This window comes from Xenopus laevis, chromosome 3S, assembly GCF_017654675.1.
Source record: "Xenopus laevis strain J_2021 chromosome 3S, Xenopus_laevis_v10.1, whole genome shotgun sequence".
In the NCBI taxonomy this organism is placed as follows: domain Eukaryota; kingdom Metazoa; phylum Chordata; class Amphibia; order Anura; family Pipidae; genus Xenopus; species Xenopus laevis.
In genome coordinates, this window is record NC_054376.1 from 86,429,154 (window position 1) to 86,446,127 (window position 16,974).

The 16,974-nt window shown below is 39.1% G+C and overlaps 1 protein-coding gene across 1 annotated transcript in view; it reads right to left on the reverse strand.

The window, feature by feature from the left end:
- nav3.S (neuron navigator 3 S homeolog) overlaps positions 1 to 16,202 on the reverse strand; it is a 386,349-nt gene extending 370,147 nt beyond the window's left edge. Inside the window, exon 1 of the mRNA XM_018255933.2 lies at positions 15,612 to 16,202. The gene's annotated coding sequence lies outside the window, so the exon portion shown is untranslated. The remainder of the gene's footprint in view (positions 1 to 15,611) is intronic.
- Positions 16,203 to 16,974: the final 772 nt, after the last annotated feature.

The window sequence follows — 16,974 nt, forward strand, 5'->3', positions numbered from 1 at the left end:
AAAGAGTAGAAAGTGTAAAAGAAAAGCAGTGATAGAGGCAGGGAGCGACATACAGTGCCACATTATGTTTGCATGTCTGAGCAATGTAGTATTCATAGGCCTGATGAATTCCTGCTCTGGAGAGTTCATGATCTCATGTGTTCCCTGAGCAATAAATTAACCTCTATCAAAGCATCTGAAATATGCACATGTGTGTTTGGAGGCAGCACTATATACTGGCATTTTAATGTGAACAAAAAATGTACCAAAACAGAAGGTACGTGAAAAATTTAAATATATTGTATATAAACACAATGTGTGGTAGTGTGTATACTGTAATGCAATAGGCAGCACTGTTGTTGTCAGAAGTAAAAAAAAAACAAATTTCATATCTTTCACAAGATATAAACCTTGACACAGCTATTTAAACGGCACCTATGGGGGGAAAAAAAATTTCCTGTGAAAGTTAGAGCTAACAAGACCTGAAATCTGGTTGTGGGAAATAAGACTATGTTCTGCAAAAACATATAGTGAGCACTAAGCTGCCTGCACCACAAGGGACATCCCGGTAGTGATGTGCGGGCTTGGCCTGAAACTTGCATATTGGAAGGGTTTGGCCCGACTTTCTCAGGTTGCGGGTGAGTTCAGCTTGAGCTCTTCCTTCCGCCCACAAACTTACACTGCCGGCTTCCTCCTCCAGCACTCTTTATTTATAAGCAATTGCTTGCCCTTCTTGTCCCCTTTAGTGACATCAGAGATGGGTGGGTCAGGCGTGGGTCTATAAATAGAAGGGACATGCTGGATTGGGTTCAGTTTGAGAGTGGGCATGTTAGGGTCACTTTTTTCAGGTGGTCATGCTGGGACACAAGCGTGAAAATAAGACGTAGTATCCCAGTCATTATGCATATGCATGTGACATTACATGATCAACCAGCTTCCTCCTGATGCATGAGGCATAGCACAAGCAGATAATAGTATTTTTCATCCATCCCTAGTCCTAGTGCTGGCTCTATTAGCTTGCCCTCAGATTGGGGAAACAGCTTCAGCTGCAGAAGTGCCTAACACAAGATTGCTAGAAAGAGGACAATGAAAATGCAATGCTATGCAGAAGAGAAAAAAATTTGGAGCATACACAGTACATTTGACTTCTCCCTAGGGGGCCAGTGTTGTGGTACGTTGTTACATAATAAGCAAATTTAAATAAAATTTGTGGAGTACATGAAAGGAACCGACTTCACAGGGAGAACATGAAATTTCCATGAATAAAGGTGCAAATTATTTCTGGTCGGAATGAATCAGTCATTTAAAGGTGCAACATATGCTCAGATGAGAATATACTTGTTATATATTCAAACTGTAACAAAAACTTGTATTTGTGGCTAACAATAGATCATGTTGTAGTAAATAAAACTATAATTACAGGGGCATATTTTTTATGCTGTGTAAAAAAACAGCGGGATAATATACCACACATTGCCAGGCTTCAACCTGTAAAAAGAAGGCGTATCGTTTTTTAAGCATTTTTTACTTAGAGTGACTTCCACTGGAAGCAATGTGAAGTAACAGCATCAAATCTGGTGTTCATGTGGCATAAAATTAAACACACCTTGATAAATGTGCCACTCAATTTTACATAGCTTTTTACACAGTTTTTTCTGCAAATCTCGTTTTACACAGCTTAATAAATATGCCCCTAAATGAGCAGACATGAGCAGTGCATGAATCCATTTAGAAACAAGTAAAACATGGTTTCATCCTGAATTTTATAAAAAATTCCATCTAGTCCATTTATTACAGATTTATAGTATCTCAATATTCTGAAACAAAGCTTGAAACCTATTAAATGGGACTTTGGAGGCTGATCAAGGGACTTTCTTTAGATTATTATATGCAGAAAATAAAAGAATCAATTCCATTCTTCAAAAGATTGATTCTTTGATAAGGAATGCCTTGAAAACTTCATGATATGTACTGTACCTCCTGCTGCTGCATTGATGCTTTAGATGTTATTCCTTTTAATCAACACCATGTGACATTGTGAACAGTACACAAAGAAACAATATCATATGGCGAAAAGAATGGAGTAAAATTAAAGTAGTGGTTCACCTTTGAACTTTTAGTATGATGCAGGCAGTGATATTATGAGACAGTTTGCAATTTTTTGGTTTTTATTTGTTTTATTTGTGGTTTTTAAGTTATTTCGCTTTTTAGTAAGTGTTTTAAAGGAGAAGGAAAGGTTAAAACTAAGTAAGCTTTATCAGAAAGGTATATATAAATAAACCAGTAAACCCTCAAAGTAATGCTGTTCTGAGTCCTCTGTCAAAAGAAACACAGCATTACTGTCCTTCTATTGTGCATACATGGGTTTCTGTACCAGACTTCCTGTATTCAGCATAAACCTCCAGGGCAGGGCTTGAGCATGCTCAGTTTGCTCCTCTCCCGCTCCCTCCTCCCATCCCTGCTGTAATCTGAGTTTAGAGCTGTAAGTGAGGAGGGAGAGACTCAGGCAGGAAGTGATGTCACACCAAGTTTATATGGCAGCTTCTAAACAAACAGAGACCATGTCTAGAGATATTTACTCAGTTATGGTAAAGCATTCTGCAGAATATAGGTTCTATCTTGCACTATTGTAGCTAATCTGTTGGCAAAAAACTGTCTTAGAGCTTTTCTTCTCCTTTAAGCAATCTGTAACAGGAAATGAAAAATTGTGAGTTTTTCTCCAAAATAATGACCAAAAGTATAATTAAAAATTCAAACCATTTACTGGGAAATACAGGTAAAGGCCTGACACGTTTCGTGCCTGTTGGGCACTTACTCATAGGCTATGAGTAAGTGCCCCAACAGGCAAGAAACGTGTCAGGCCTTCACCTGTTCCATGTTTATGCACCCATGCACTGGGGTGAACTGTGAGTATATTACTCTCCCTTTATTTTTATTGCCCTTATTACTGGACATTAATTCATAGCGCTGCTGCTATGGGCAATCTACATAAATTTTGTTAGTTTGTTTTAAGCAGTCTGGTTGTTAGGGCCCAAATTACCCTAGCAACCATGTACTGATTGGAATAAGAGGCTATGATATGAAAAGGGTAGGCCCTGAATGGAAAGATGAGTACTAAAATGTAGCAATAACAATACATATGTAGCCTTACAGAGCATTTGTTCTTAGATGGGGTCAGTGACCACCATTTGAAAGCTGCAGAGTCATAAGAAACAGGCAAATAATTAAAAAACATACATAATGAAGGCCTCTTGTAAAGTTGCTTAGAATTGGCCATTCTATAACATACAAAAAGTTAACTTAAAGGTGAACCACCTCTTTAATGATTGCAAGAAATAGCATTAATGCACACATGAAATGGAAACTGCTGCTTTTGGGTATCAAACTTTCTTCTAGACAGTGTATACAGCCTCGGGTCTCATTGCATGGTATAAAATACGGTAAACTACCTATTAAGGGAAATGACAATGTGAGCTATTGATTTGCATCCTTACATTAAGGAACAATAAATCAGTGAAGCCTTTATGTAGTGGCACGTGGATACATTATCTGTGCTGCATTTCTCATTCACAGTAAATATGTAGGAGGCAATTTTTCAAATACCATTTACCTAAAAGGTCTGGAAGTGTTTAAAATGTGACAAAAACGATAACCTTGCAAAGCTGAAGTACTAAATCATACCTCTCAACTGTCCCGTTTTGATCAGGACAGTTCCAATTTTGACAGCTTAACCCAGAGTCCCATGATTGCTACTGAAATGTCCCTACTTTCTCTTTGATCTCCTGCACTAAACAGCCAGAAAAAGATACAAAGTTTCTAACTTAATTGGCTTTTGGCAGAGAGCCCAGAATAGATACTTAGATTTGTTTGTAACACTATAAGTTATGCAGGTCTCTTGGGGAAACTGATTTACAGCTTAAAGGGCAATTCACCTTCATTAGCAAAACTGTAATAACACATAAAAATCACAGGAATGTGTTCAAACTTTCATAACCTGACACATTTTGTAAAATGGACATGGTCAAAAAAACTTCACTGCACAGCAATTCTTTTAGTCCCTCTATCTTTTTCCAAAATGTTGCCATTGGAGTCTCATCTTGAATTCATTGTGACTTTATTAATACCCAGGCCCTGTGGGGAACCGAAGGTTGTATTCTCATAATGTAAAGGAGTATAAATAAATAATTATAAACACACACATTATATATAGTGTATAAATACTATATGACTTTCTTCTTTTCTGCTAATCAATATACTGAATAAGGCAAGGAGGGCTAAAAATATGCTTATGTCCACAGCTTTCCTCTGGCTCATGAATCATGTTACATCCAGAAGCAAAAACATACTTCCACTGTGGTTGTCACAAACAAAGAAAGCCATGAACTACACACACACACACATATATATATATATATATATATATATATATATATATATATATATATATATATATGATTTTGATTAAGGAGACCCTCTCCTTATTTAAATAAAAAAGTAACTTTTACAATACCCGTTTGATTTTAAATCTCAGTCAGTGGACACACATGACTAGTTAGATAGCGTAAATAAAAGTACAGTACTAGTTACTCTTTTTACTTTGGATAAAAATTGATGCTATCTAAAAACCCTTTAAAATCTTTAAATCACTCAAGAGCAGTGACCCCCAATCAGTGACTCATGAGCAACATGTTGCTCTCCGACCCCTTGGATGTTGCTCTCAGGGACCACAATGCAGTTGCTGATTTTTGAATACAACCAAGGGTTACTGCCAAAGCCTCCTTTAGGCTGCCAGTTCACATAAGGGATACAAAATAGCCAATCATAGAATTTATTTGCCACCTCAGGAGTTTTTTATGCTTATTTTGCTCTCCAAATCTTTTTACATGTGGCTCATGGGTAAAAAAAATTGGGGACCTCTGCTCACTAAGCAAAGATAAACAGACTTTGAAAATTTAGTCACAAACCCAAATGCCATAAAATTTTGGTCAAAAGCACCGAGACATTGGTTTTTAGCTTAAAGGAACAGTAACACCAAATAATTTGCGATCTATAAAGGAATGATAATATACAGTAATGTATTGTTGTTCTGTACTGATGCAACTGATGTGTTTGCTTCAGAAACTCTGTTATAGTTTATATAACAAGCTGCTTTGTAGCCATGGGTGCAGTCATTCAAAGCCGAAAAAGGGGAAAAGGCACAGGATACACAGCAGATAATAAATAAGCTCTGTAGTATACAATGGGATTCGCAAGAACTTCTGTTATCTACTATGTATCCTGTGTTTGAATGGCTGTCCCCATGGCTACACAGCAGCTTGTTTATATAAACTATACTAGTGTTTTTGAAGCAAACACACCATTTTTACCAGTACACAGCAACAATACATTAATGGGCACATTTACTATTGGTCGAATATCGAGAGTTAATTAACCCTCGATATTCGACCATCGAAGTAAAATCCTTTGACTTCGAATATCAAAGTCGAAGGATTTACTGTATTTCCTTCGTTCGTACAATCAAACGATTAAATCCTTCGAATCGAACGACTCGAAGGATTTTAATCCATCGATCGAACTATTTTCCTTCAATCCCAAATTGGTAGGAAAGCCTATGGGGACCTGCCCCATAGGCTAACATTTTTTGCTCGGTAGGTTTTAGGTGGCGAAGTAGGTGGTCAAAGTTTTTTTAAAGAGACAGTACTTTGACTATCGAATGGTCGAATAGTCGAACGATTTTTAGTTTGAATAGTTTGTTTCGTAGTCGAAGTTGTAGTCGAAGGTTGAAGTAGCCAAAAAAATACTTCGAAAATTCAAAGTATTTTTTATTCTAATCCTTCACTCGAGCTAAGTAAATGTGCCCCTAATTGTCATACATTTTAAACACTTCCATTTTTTGGTGTTACTGTTCCTAGATTAAGATGTAAGATTTCCCAGTTATAACTAGCTTCATGGCTGAAATCATCCATTTCTCTTATTACAACATTCTGCTTAGCATTGGCTTTACTTCTTTAATGCCATACATCAATACACGTTGTATGAAGAATGACATGTTTCGAGTCAGCAAGGACCCTTTCTCAAGTGGGCACATGTCGTGTATTTTGGAATAAATGTTTGGCAGCACAGTACTGCGGATGCGTTGTGGCCTCCTTTATACAACGTGTATTGATGAATCTTTTGGTCTTTACGGTGTGACCCAATTAAGAAGGTGAGCCCACTAACTAAAAGTTAAGGGAAGCGCTGGGAAAATTGCATAGGATTCTTTAATGCCATACATATTTATACCTTCCTCTCTTTTATTTTGTAGACAGTGAGTTTTATTTTGAGTCCAACAAAGGTTTAGATCCTCGAATAGTTCTTTTGTTACCTACATATCTAAATGTAAAATATTTGCAAGAAACACATTTGCAGTAAACACAGCTAGCACTGTGCTTTCATTAAACTAGAAACAGAAAAGATGTAAGCATTATTTTTAGTATTTCTATTATTTTTCAAAATGTAACTGTGTGAAATGAACTGAAACATTCATAAATCAACTAAATATAACATCTGGGCCTGCATAATGCGCATGTTGAACTTGGCCTTCATGTACCAAAAGTATTTCAGAATGATTAGCTACACCCAAGTACAGTACCTATACTTATCTCAAGGAAGAAAAAAAGGTTATAATTATCTTGTATTAATATATGGAGATTATCAGTGTGGGACTGGAGGGTCTGAAGCCCACCAGGGCTTTTATCACAGCCCCCTCCTGCCATCTGGACCTCCCTGCCCCAGCGGCAGCCCCCTTCCAGGCTCCCATGCCATCTGCAACTTGCTCAGGGCCCACCTACACCAGTCTAATACCCCTTTTGGTCCCCCATGCATACTTGTAGTTGCGTCTGCCATGGGAGCTGAGGGGGGGGGACAGATCTAGGGGCAGCGTGGGCCCCTCCAAGCAGTAGATTGGTGCAGGTCTGGGTCTCTGGGGTTCATGAGGGCTGGGGCCAACCAGGTTTTTAACCAGTTTCCCACCAGCCCAGTCCAACTCCCTGTCCCAGCAGGCCTTACAATCTAAGGTCTAGATCACATACACACACTATGGTAAAGCCAATAAACCTGCTGCTGAAATTCACCCCTTGTGAGCCATGTCTCATAGTGCAGCAAATTGGTGTTTTTTAATCCACTAAAGAAACACTACATGTGACATTAGCCTGAAGTAGTGTATCCTTTATCCCCAAATTACTAAAACAGTACAGCCTGCAAACTAAACTACAGTTTTTATAATTCCCATTCCTGACGCCATGACCCATTAAAAGAACTCAATATTAAAACTAACAGCACAACAAAGTAGCAGCTTGCAAGTAATTACATAATTACATGATAATCCAAATGTTAACCTTGCACAAAAAAGAACGGTCCGTAGGGTTTATAGACACAGGAGTGGAGGAACTTGAGTGGCCTTCATAGAACCCTAACCTTAAGTGACTGCCTATGGAATAAATTGGAATTACAATACGAGCCAGCCCTGCTCCCCAGCATCAGTGCCCAGCCTCTTACATATGGATGGAATAAATTCCTATGTAACCCAACATTTGATGGGAAGGGGAAAACCTGTTTTAGCAGCAAAAAGAGGTGAAGCTCCATATTAATAGCCTTGATTTTGGAATGAGATGCAGAACAAACTTTTGGCTTAATATTGTACTACTAGAAGTTATGAGTAGTTATTGGATCTATCATATGGAATGTTTCAAACCTGGGGCTTACCAGATAAAGAATCCAACTGTAATTTACAACTGCACTGTCTAGGGGAAACACTCTAAGCCTGGGTCCCCAATGCTTTTTACCTGTGGGTCACATTCAAATGTAAAAAGAGTTGGGGAGCAACAAAAACATGAAAAACTTTTCTGGGGTGTCAGATATGTGATTTACTATTTGGCAGCCCCTATGAGGACTGGCAGCCTACAGGAGGCATTGTTTGGCAGTATGGATATGGATTTTATGCAACCAAAACTTGCATCCAAGGTGGGAATTCAAAAATAAGCACCTGCTTTGAGGCCAGTGGGAGCAACTTTCAACGGGTTAGGGAGCAATAGGTTCCTAGTTTGTGGGACTGGCCTAATCAGATGTCAAAGTAGTGGGTTTAAAGGGGACCTGTTACTAAGAAAAGCTGTATTAAAAAATATTATTTTTTTTAAATTAAACATGAAACAAAAAATCATCCCTACTGCTTATAAACTCTTTTATAATGCCAGCTGTCAATCATATATTGCCTAACCTTAGGCAAATCAATTACTTTCAGTATTACTTGTTTTCAGTAACTAAAATACAATTATAAAATGTATACAGGTATGGGATCCCTTTACTGGAAACCCATTATCCAGATAGTTCCCATAGACTCCATGTTAATCAAATAACATAATTTTGTTTTTCTCTGTAGTAATAAAACAGTACATTGTCCTTGATCATATATGAAATATAATGAATTCTTACTGGAAGCAAAACAATTCTATTGGGAACATTTAGGGGCATATTTATCAGGAATCAAATCTGTGAGTTGTGTGAGGGTTTTTATACCTGGGATAAATTTGAATTTCGATTGTCTGGATATGAAAAAAATCTGAGTGTCGAAAACTAATGAAAAAATGACATGGTTCATGAACTCGAAAAAGAACTCAAATTAATCGAATGTATGTCCAGAAAACACGAATTGATCGATAAAAACCCTCAAATCAACCAAAAAACTTGAGCCATTGACTTCTACATGACTTCGCCAGCTTTTAGATGGCGAATTTTTGAGTTTTTTTTGCTGAATAAATACTAGACATTTGAGTTTTCAAAAACATAACTTGAAAGTATGAGTTTGGGTGCAAAAAAATAAGATTTTTGATAAATCTGCCCCTAAATGTTTAAATGATTTTTTAGGAGGCAATGTATTGTGATGCAAATTATGGAAAGACCTCATATCTGGAAAACTCCAGGTCCTAAGCACTCTGGATACCAGGTCCCATACCTGTATTAATAAAACACAATTGTTTCATTAACTTCAAGTACAAGATACGGCCTTAACATTTCATAGGAAATTAAATCAGCTGAAAATTAGAAATTATGCTTTCCTGGTAATGTGCATTTCCCATTGGCTTCTGCATAAGCCAGAAATGTAGACTCTACACTGTTGACATGATATTGACTGCCTTGTTGACAATGTAGAAACTACTTTGTTGGCAAGGAAAGGGTAAAGCAATTGTTAATGGCAGTACCATATTTTGGAGCAGGTTGGATAATAGGCAGTGAGGGGCCCTAGCCAAACTGCCAGTTTTGGTAAAGTGCAGAGGAAAGTAAAAAATAGCGTGAAACTAACAACAATTACTTTAACAATATATTCTATTATAAAAAATGGAGGAGGAGGGAGGGGTTCACATCACCTCAGATAAAGCTGCATTAATGTCTTGGAAAGCTATCACATTTTCTATAATGCCTGTATGATTTTCACAGGAAATGGATTGAATCCTGAATAAGCTAGCATGACGCAAACGTCAGTGTGTGAGTCTAGACAAATCTTACAAGCGTAGGAAGAGGCTATTCTTCTCATGTTAAATTAACATTTAAAATAACAGTGAATTCTGAGCAAACAGATATGAAATACAGAAAATCAAGAATGATATGCCCAGCACACTCCAGGTTGATATATTAAGAAAAGCAGAGGACAGTGAATGAACAGATGTAAAAATAATTTCCTTTTACAAGCAACTAATCCTTGCTTCCCAAACATAATGATGGACCTAATTAGCATCAATGTTTTAGAGATCTGGCAAAACAGCAAAATGTATGTTATTGATTATTCAACCTACTGTTGGACCTTAAGGCTAGAAGGAACTGCTTGTTAGAAATGTGTATTGCTACAGTGTGCAGGCTGTTCAGATGCCCTACTGTTTTGTGGATGGTGGCATTTCTGATAACATAATGCAGCACTCTGCACATGACAAAGTGATAAGCTAGAAATGATCTAGCTGATTTCATAGGGCATAAGAGCTGGATGCTGCCTGGGTATGAAACTCAGCAGTGTCTGGAGAGGACAAAGCTCGCTGAACACAACAAAGTCTCTAAAGCTACACAGCAATGGCAGAAGCATGCAAATACATCTATAAATAAGGCCTACAATACCGGATACAAATTCAGTTTATTTTCAGAGGTGTAAGGAAGCCTGCTGCTACATTATAACAACTGCATGGAGGGAATCAAAGTATTTTTAATTTAAAACATTAAAGGGGTCGTTCACTTTCAAACACGTTTTTCAGTTCACCAGAAATAAAGACTTTCTCCAATTACGGTCCATTTTCTAATGGTGACCATTTTTCTAATATTGAAGTGTAAATTTTCATTTTTCACTGCTGAGAAATGTATCACCTAATTGTATCAACTAAATGTAGCAAATTGCAACAGTTCAGAATGTTCCCGTTTCTGGCGTTTCAGTCTGGCAGCTCAGCGATCCAGGTTCAGATTCTGAACGGTTAAATTTAATTGTCACAATTCTTATACTTTACTACATTTCTCAGCTGCTTCTGTGAAATTTTAGCAACTATTGTATCAATTCTAACAACTGCCTTAAAAGAAACTCAGGGATTCTGCTCAGCAGGGACAAACATAAGAAATGTATCAACTTAATGTATCAATTTAGAACAGTTTACAGGTCAGTGACCCCCCCAGAGCTGCTTTAGAAGGAGAAAAATTAACCTTTTAGATTCATTATTAGAAAAATGGCTGCAAATATTTAAATTCTGATGATTTCAGATGGTTCACTAGAAATAAAGATTTTTTTCAATTATTTTCTAAGTGTTGGAAGGTGTACAACCCCTTCTAGTCCAAGGGGGCCATACATGGGCAGATTAAAGCAGCCTGTTTAGCCCCTTCAGATGAATTTGGCAGCTCATCTGCCTGTATATGGCCAGATGTCGATCAGGCAGGTTTTCTATGCCTCAAGGGGTGCATATTGGTGAAACATCCACTTGTTTAGTGACCATACCAAAAGAGACGATCATATATAATGTATGGCCGACTTTAGTCTGCAGAGGCATGACTATATCCAGGTAATAGGAGATCTCTGAGTTGCAATAGAAATTTCCTCTTTCTGGTGCATTTTTTTCCAAAAAGGAGCACTGGCCTAGGCCTAGCAACTGAATTCACTGGGGGCTGCCCACATATTGGCTCTCCAGATGAATTCAGGTTTCTAAATCTTTTAAAAGGTAAAAGCCAACATGCAGAGGAAGCACAGTACCTCAATGGTTAGCACTTCTTTCTGCCTTGCATTTTTGGGGTTCTGAGTTCAATCCCAACCTGAGGACTATCTACTGTCCTTCCTAAGTCTGCCTAGACTTCCTCCTGGTATAACTGATCTTATTCTTCTACAATGATATAAAGGTCATTGGTCCATTGTAATCACACAATTGAATTACAATCCTACTCTGACAATTTGTATTTGTTTGCAGAAGTAAGCTCCTATTAATATCGAACCCACAAAGCTACACAAATATTAGGGCATGTTTGCTAACATTGGAGATAATTATCTCTGGTGATGTTGCCCATAGCAGCCAGTGAGATCTTTACTTTTGCTATCTAGATGACTAAGATGACTTTTTAAATCTAATTGCTGATTGTTTGCCATGAGCAACCAAACCAGAGATATTTATCGCTAATGTTAGTAAATGCACCCAAGTGCATTGCTCATGGGTCAACTGTCTTTATTTATGTTTACCATGTTCCCACCTCTACTCCATTATAGAGATATGGCATTGGGTACACAGGGATAAATAATGAGGGATAAATGTTGATTATAATTATCCTGTATGCAACTGAGATTAAAATGTATATATTATATACAGTATATATACTTTTTTACTCCCGTATCTTAATTTTAAAAGTGTACTGCTTTGTATTCTGTAGTGACTTTTTCAGTAGAATTAGATTAAATGCATAAATCTTTTAATGTGCCTGATGCTCACTTGTTCCCGAGTGCATGCAGAAAGAAACTTCCAGATGATCATTTGGTGCCTTAACCTTATCATTGGGTCTCAAGTCATCACAATGGTACAGAACAGGGAACATTACCCACCAAAAACAGAGAAATAATACAATGGTTAACAAGGCCATACAATGACTGCATTTTTAGCTTGGCAAGGCACTTGGATCTCAAAATTACATGTTTAAACTGGCTCCTTGAGGTAAAATGCATGCCCTGATGGTCAGTCAGTATGGTGAAAATTGGTCAAATGGCCTGATCAAATATGGACATGAAGATTTTCTAAAATGTCCTCTTCAATAAAACAGTTACTATGGAGTAAAATCTCAAAACTGGCCATCATCATCACTCTAATCATTCTAACATGGGGATGGGTAATTTGCTTTAATTGGAATCAAATAAAATGGTAGGTTAGCATCACAGAAATCAGATTGCATGTGAATTGCAAGTGACTACCTACAGAAGGATAATTAGTGATGCAGTTGTTGGTAGAATTAGATATAATGTATGAAAACTGAAATTAGAGTTGCCAACTTATCTTCTTAAAGTATAACTAAAGGAAAATTAAAATCAAAGAATAAGGGCAGTTGCACATTACATTTTGGGCTTCTGTACCAGCCCAAGGCAATCACAACCCTGTATCATTGAAGATCTGTGCCTTCAAAGATGCCCCAGTAGCTCCCCATCCTCTTTTCTGCACATGATCTGTGCTGCTGTCACTTACTGGGCTAAAGGACTGACATACAATATACTAAATAAATATCATAAATGTCACAACAATATAAGTGATTATAGTAAATAATTCAGATTATTGCTCAGAAACAAGCACAATTAGCATCAAAATGAATAATAGTTTAATAACCAGCCATGTAGCATCAGCTTATTTGACAAATAAATCTCACTTTCTGCTTGATGATTTGCGACGGCCCCTAAAGCTTAGCTTCCCAGCAGCCTCTCAAATCACACTGAGCATGTGCTTGTCACAGTCACTCCTATGGGAAACTTCTGTGACAACTTTGAAGGTCTGGATCATTACTATTACAGAGATGACAAACATTTAGGCTGGCTCAATATGTATATAAAATATGGTATTTCTAGTCATATTCATTTTTAGGATCTATTTCTCCTTAAAAAAACAAAACAGTAAAATACAAACGAGAAACAGTTACATTTGCAGTTACTTTAGATACCTTCTGCATGGTTGCAAGAGACTGGTGCAATCTGTAGCATTCATCTAAATTTACTGCTGATTAGATATGCAGCATGTGGATATCAGATGAGTCCGACTGAAAGGGGTTGGTGGAAATCCAAGCTGAGCTGTGCATGGATACTCACATTAGAATAATAAATACAAACCGATTTCATGTACGTTTCGTGTACATTAATATTTGTTTTGCCATCAGACAAATCCATTTTACTGAATACAATGCACACATGGTATTGAAATTCCCAGCAAGCTATCACCTGAGTATTAAAGATTGATCTCATTCACTAGTGTTGTACTATTCCCTTGGTATTTTATCTGTGATAGAACAGCCAGAAGAAACAAACGGCACCCTATCTGGGGTGTTACAGGCCAGTAGGAATAGATAGCACAGAGCAGCACCCTGCCGTGAAGGTGAGTTCAGACAAAAAGGAATGATTAGAAGATTGGGCAGAAAAAGAAGAATAAGTGGAAGCAAAGAAAGAGGGGCACAAACAGGAGGATGAGGGGATAAATAGCAGGGAGATGCCGGATCTGTTTATTTCCAAACACGCTGGTCTAAACACTGCTAAAAGCAAACAGCACCACCGGGACCAAATTCCCCTAGCTGCTATTATGTGTTCATACAGGGAGTACAAGAAACAGCAAATAATGTAAATAATCATTACAAACATAATTCAATCTAATATTCCAGGGAAATGCAGTATAGTTTCTAATTCCTAACAGTAATCAATTACAAATGCAAGTGCATTCAATGGCAAGGAGTGCAGGTAGTGCTCCTAAATGACCCTGCTGCTTCCAGAGATAATGCTAATACACTGCATTGTTTGCAGAAAGAGAGATGGGGATTTACTGTAAGACAATAAGTTTAGGCCTCACTTCCCTGTGCACATGTGATTGCTTTGTGTTCCACTCCTGTGTACTTCCACAAGACGACTGCCTCTGCTCCCATCTCTACAATTAAAGCTGCTACTTACATTGAATATTTTAGCAATAAAATGACTTTAGTGGTGACAATGCGAGTCGCTTATGGAGCAAAAGCCAATTAGCTACTGTTAATGTATATTGTTGTTTCTCTTATGCAGCACATTTTCTAGCAAACCAAAACCCCAAACCGGTTTATTATGCCATTCACAAACCATTTGCTGCTTTATAAGTCACAGTAGGGTTACAGTACAATACTGTGTCCCCTGGAATATCTCCTTGGGTATTTTATTTTTTTGCTCATCATCAATGAAAAAGATCTTTCCTAATGCTGCTTTTGATTCCGTTCAGCATCAGTATGGTGAGAGCTGATGCACAGATGCCAGCGTTACCTGGGGCTCTACACATGATGTATATTTCATGCATATAAGGAAACATTTCACAGCATATTAATATAATTCATGAGCGTTTCAGCACATTTGGGATGCTAATAAATACACCCAGTGATTTACAACTATAGGTTAGCTGCACAGATAGACACCAGGCAACCAGTAATTAACAATATTGGCAGAAATATGTAAAATGACAAGGACTAGAAATCTCCTGCCCGCCACAGTCTGACACCCAGCATGTGCCAGTGATCTCAGGTAGAGACAAACATAACATCACATGCTCCGTAATGAGCTGCTAGAGAGGTGACACCCGCTGTGAGAGACATGACAGAGGCACCAGAGCATGACACGCCTGTGCAGCACCTATACACATGGATGGGGACAGCACCTCTCACACACACACAAATATACACACACACATATATACACACTCACATTTACACACACAGACTGGCCCCTGGCCAGCTCTACACACCCAGCACTCTGGCAGCAATGGAACAGCTGCAATCTCTTCTCTCCTGGACCAGTCACATTCTGCAGCAGCAGCAGCACATGTCATAGAAGCACCTTAGCTCACACTGTCCATACTACATGATAAAGCCCTGGCGTTAGAGGAGCAGGGGACCCCTGGCAATGCAGGGAGGCTGATGACCCCATTAAGGGGGTAGTCACATAAATGAGGGGTGTCCAGCCTGCAGACCCTTTAGCTTTTATTCCACTACAACTCCCAGCATCCTCTGAGAACTAACAACAGCTGGAGGTTAAACATCCCTGATTCACCTACTGAAAACAAAAACCAATTGTTAATCAATATACTAAGTATTCTGTCGTTTTATCTCCCATTTGCCCGTGTAATGCTGGGGTCACCAAGTAAATCCAATCTGTGCTTATAATAAAGCAGCCCTGTATTGTCCATCAGCCTTTCTCCATGTGCCAAGCACCTTGCCATGAGCACACACACACACACACCTCAGAAGCCAGCAGCTCCCTCTTACATAGAGATGAATAGAAGCAGGAGTCTGGACAGATTGTTCTTAATAAGACGCCTACTGTCAGCTGCACAATAGCCATTAGCCCTGCGCTTTGCGCCCAAGAAACACGGGGGAAGCTGCCGAGTTACCTGCCCGCTGTCATTCCAGGTGCTCCGTATCGCCAGCTTTGCCCAGTGCAGCGCCTTCAGCAGGTTACTATGGAAATGGTCGCGGAGGAAGGAGAGGCTGCCGGGCAGCTCATCCTATTCACACAGTGAAGGAGCGGAATGGCATGTGCGTGTCACTGGCGTTGCCCTCTCTGCCGGCTTCTGTTGCTTCTGTTGCTGCCTCTCGCTTTGCCTCCCTGCTTCCCAGCGGCCCTCCGGGGACTCCGCATCCACATCAGATCCTCATGGTGCTACAGCCTGGAAGCGACAATCCATCTCTCAGCAGCCTGCTCTGCCGCTAGCGGCGCTATTCCTTCACACACACACCAGCTCTACACGGTCCCACTCACACAAAGCTGATCAATAAGGAGGGGGAAGCAGCTCCTAGCGCTGAATTGTGCAGCTGTGAGGAGACATGTGCAACACAACAGCTGAGCGACTTCATTTGCACGCGCTCTCACAAGTCTTCCTTAATCCTTTCTTAACCCTTCCCACTGCCATCAGCCTCACACACTCAATAGCATTAGCCTCACACACTCAATAGCATCAGCCTCACACACTCAATAGCATCAGCCTCACACACTCAATAGCATCAGCCTCACACACTCAATAGCATCAGCCTCACACACTCAATAGCATCAGCCTCACACAACAGCACCGAGCCTTCATGTCTTTGTCAGGGAAGCCATACCTGTACAATCCATACACACATAACTCTGGCCTTAGGGTCTAAACGAAATCTAAATTACCTAAAAGCCTAAATTAAAGAAAGGCACACCAGGAAAGGGTTAACTAACTGATCTAAGTGTGTGTATGTGTATATATATATATATATATATCAGTTATATATCAGTTTATTTTTACCATTACAAGGTATGTAAGGCAACAGTATAAGTAGATGTGTCCTACACTGCAACATCATTTTAGTTTCCCCCTAACTTTTGAAAATAGACAGCACCCCACTGCCCCTTATACTTCTGTGATCCCAGGCAGATGAAGGGTGTATATGTAGGGCAGCAGCACAAACAGAAGTTACAGCTTCCCACTCCAGCAAAATCATTGGAAGGCCTGGAAATTAGACAGTTACAGGCAGAGCTGGAGCTAGGGGTACCTGCCTAGGGCACAGGGGGTGGACAGATAACTTTTGAAAATCTTCTGCCTACCCCTAATGGGACCTGTTATTCAGAATGCTCAGGAAATGATAACTGATCTTTCTGTTATTTGGATCTTCATCCCTTAAGTCTACTAGACAGTAATGTACACATAAAATCAACCCAATCAGGCCCGGACTGGCAATCTGTGGGCTCTAGCAAATGCCAGAGGGGCTGCTATAAGGTGCCATAGA